This window comes from Pongo pygmaeus, chromosome X, assembly GCF_028885625.2.
Source record: "Pongo pygmaeus isolate AG05252 chromosome X, NHGRI_mPonPyg2-v2.0_pri, whole genome shotgun sequence".
Classification (NCBI taxonomy): domain Eukaryota; kingdom Metazoa; phylum Chordata; class Mammalia; order Primates; family Hominidae; genus Pongo; species Pongo pygmaeus.
Genome location: NC_072396.2, coordinates 128,135,110 through 128,138,939, shown reverse-complemented (window position 1 = coordinate 128,138,939; position 3,830 = coordinate 128,135,110).

The following is a 3,830-nucleotide window of genomic DNA, read 5'->3' as shown; positions in this document are numbered from 1 at the left end:
ACAGAGTTTTGCTCTGTTGCCCAGGCTGGAGTGCAGTGGCACAATCTCGGCTCACTGCAACCTCCGCCTTCTGGGTTCAAGTGATCCTCCTGTCTCAGCCTCCTGAGTAGCTGAGATTACAAGCGCCTGCCACCATGCCTGGCTAATTTTTGTATTTTTAGTAGAGACAGGGTTTCATCATGTTGGCCAGGCTGGTCTCGAACTCCTGACCTCAAGTGATCTGCCTGCCTAGGCCTCCCAAAGTGTTGGGATTACAGGCATGAGCCACCATGCCTGGCTGGATTTTTTTTTTTTTTTTTTGAGAGATGGGGTCTCCCTGTGTTGCCCAAGGTGATCTCGACCTCCTGGCTCAAAAGATCCTCCTGACTTGGCCTCTCAAAGTGCTGAGATTACAGGTATGAACCACCATGCTGGCCTACTCTCCATATCTTATCATTCTAGCCTGCCTTCAGCAAGAATCCTGAGTCTACCTAGCAAGATTTCCCCTAGCCTTAAAACAAAGAAAGAAAAATAAGATAAAATAGAAAGATCCCGAACAAGGAGAAAACAGAAGAAAAAAATTCCCCTATCTTTGATGTCTCCTCTTAGTAACTTTCCATTCATTGACTCCTATCCTGTTCCTTGGCTATAAATTCTCATTTTTTCTTATCATATTTGGAGTTGAACCCAGTCTCTCTCCCCTATTGCAAAATCTCATTGCAGTGGTTCCTATACCTGTCACCATAGTCCTGAATAAAGTCTGCCTTGGCCTGGCCTGGTGGCTTATACCTGTAATCCTGGCACTTTGGGAGGCCAAGGCAGTTGGTTTGCTTGAGTCCAGGAGTTCAAGACTAGCCAGGATGACATGGTGAAACTCCATCTCTTCAAAAAATACAAAAATTAGCCAAGGACGGTGGCTCACGCCTGTAGTCCCAGCTAGTTGAGAGGCTGAGGTGGGAGGATTGCCTGCGCCTGGGAGGTTGAGGCTGCAGAGAGCCAAGATCATGCCAGTGCCCTCCAGCCTGGGCAACAGGGAGAGACACTGTCTTAAAAAAAAAAAAAAAAAAAAGAAGAAGAAGAAGGAGAAGCAGAAGCAGAAGAAGAAAGATACAAGAAACTTCTAATTCCTAGACACTCCTGTGATGCACATTCAGTCAGTTTGGGTTATGTTTTGGGAAAATGTATGGCTTCCTCAAATTCTCCAGCTGATTCTGATGCAGCCAGTTTTAAGAACCACTTCTGGAGGCAAGAGAACCATCAAAAGAGTTTGAAGTAGGGTAGTGAATTGATCAAAGTTGGGTTTTAGAAAAATCAGCCTGGTAGGGTAATATACAGAATGGATCAGAGGGAAGGGGTGGGGAGATGACTTAAGACACTATTGCAGTAACCCAGGAAATGAGGAAGCTTCCAGCAGAGGTAGTGGCAGTGTTAATGGACTGTAAAGGAATGCTTCTAAGAGTTGTGAAGAGGGGCTATTTGTGGGAGGAAGAGAGGGAAGGTGGGGACAAGTGAAACAGCAGACTTCCCATCTAGGCCAGGCCCCTTTAAAGACCCTTCCCAGAAGCCTTATCGTATTTGCACTTACACTTCATTGGCTATTCCCTGCTGCAAGGAAGAATGGAAAGTGTATTTTTTTTTAATTGTTCAACTGTTCTAATTTTTTTTTTTTAAATTGATACATAGTTGTCATGCACGTTTGTAAACACCTGTAATCCTAGAACTTTGGGTGTCTGAGGGGGGCGGATTACTGGAGTCCAGGAGTTTGAGACCAGCCTAGGCAACGTGGTGAAACCCCGTCTCTACAAAAAAATAACAAAAATTAGTCGGGCGCAGTTGTGTGTGCTTGTAATCCCGGCTACTCAGGAGGCTGAGGCCGAAGAATCGTTTGAGCCCTGGAGGTCAAGGCTGCAGTGAGCGGTGATCACAGCACTGCACTCCAGCCTGGGTGACAGAGACCATCTGAAAAAAAAAATACATAATAGTTGTACTTATTTATGGGGTGCATGTGATATTTTCATACATGTATACGATGTGTAATTATCAAATAAGGGTATTTAGGGCATCCATCACCTCAAATATTTATCATTTGTGTTAAGAACATTTCAAATCTTCCCTTCTATTTTGAAATACACAATAAATTATTGTTAACTGTAGTTACCCTACTGTGTGTGCTTCAAACTGTTATATAAGTAAAGTTTCGGTGCCACAAAAGAAATAGCACTCGAATATAAAATTTTCTTTTTAATTCTCAACAAGGCAAGGTACTTCTACAGAAGGGTGCACTCTTATAGATGGAGCAATGGTGAGCGCACACCTGGACAAGGGAGGGAAAGGGGTTCTTATCTCTGACGCACGCGACCCCTGCTGCTGTGTCTTTCCCCTATTGGCTAGGGTTAGACAGCACAGGCTAAACTAATTCCGATTGGCTAATTTAAAGAGAGTGACGGGGTGAGTGGTTTGGAGGGAAAAAATGGTTATGCAGGGTGGAGAATGAGTCAGGGCGGAGCAGGTAGCAGGTAATCGGAATGAGTCAGGGTGGGGCAGGTGATTGAAAGGAGTCAGGGTGGAGCAGGTAATCTAAAAGGGTTGCTTTATGAGGAAGTTAAGTTTAAAAGAAGAAGGCAAAGAATTGAACATACTGACATATTGATTCTTTGAAAAGAAATATAGAATCCATATCTAACAAAACACTAGAACTTGTAAACCAAAGTGTATGCGTGACAAGTCTCAATTTAGAAAGTTTATTTAGCCAAGGTTAAGGATGCACCCGTGACACAGCCTCAGGAGGTTCTGACAACATGTGCCGAAAGTGGTCGGGGCACAGACTGGTTTTATACATTTTGGGGAGACAAGAGACATCAGTCAGTATATGTAAGATGTGCCTTGGTTAAATCCGGAAAGGCAGGACAACTTGAAGTGGGGGAGGGAGCTTCCAGGTCATAAGGAGATAAAAGACAAATGGTTGTATTCTTTTTTTTTTTTTTTTTTTTTGAGATAGATTCTCACTCTGTCACCAGGCTAGAGTGCAGTGGCGCGATCTCAGCTCACTGCAACCTCCGCCACCCAGGTTCAAGCGATTCTCCTGCCTCAGTCTCCCATGTAGCTGGGATTACAGGCGCACGCCACCACGCCCAGCTAATTTTGTGTATTTTAGTAGAGACGAGGTTTCACAATGTTGGCCAGCATGGTCTCGATCTCCTGACCTCACGTGATCTGCCCGCCTCGGCCTCCCAAAGTTCTGGGATTACAGACATAAACCACCACGCCCAGCCCGTTGCATTCTTTTGAGTTTCTGATTAGCCTTTCACTGACTACGCAATTCACAGGAATACTCACTTACCCCTTAGTCTGGCTTAGTGAAGCAGTAGGGCAAGGGAAGCAATCAGATATGCATTTGTCTCACATTAACAGAATGCTTATTTATGGAGAATGGAAGGCAGGTTTGCCCTGTGCAGTTCTCAGTTTCACTTCTCTCTTTGGCTTAGTGATTTTGGGTTCCCGAGATTTATTTTCCTTTTACTAACTTATTCCTTCTCTTTTTTTTTGTTTTTTGTTATTTTTTGAGACGGAGTCTCACTCTGTCGCCCAGGCTGCAGTGCAGTGGCACCATCTCGGCTCATTGCAACCTCCGCCTCCCGAGTTCAAGCGATTCTCCTGCCTCAGCCTCTAGAGTAGCTGGGACTACAGGTGCACGCCACCGCATCTGGCTAATTTTTTTATATTTTTAGTAGAGACGCGGTTTTGCCACGTTGGTCAGGCTCGTCTCAAATTCCTCAACTCAGGTGATCCGTCTGCCTCTGCCTCCCAAAGTGTTGGGAATACAGACGTGAGCCGCCGCGCCCGGCCCAACT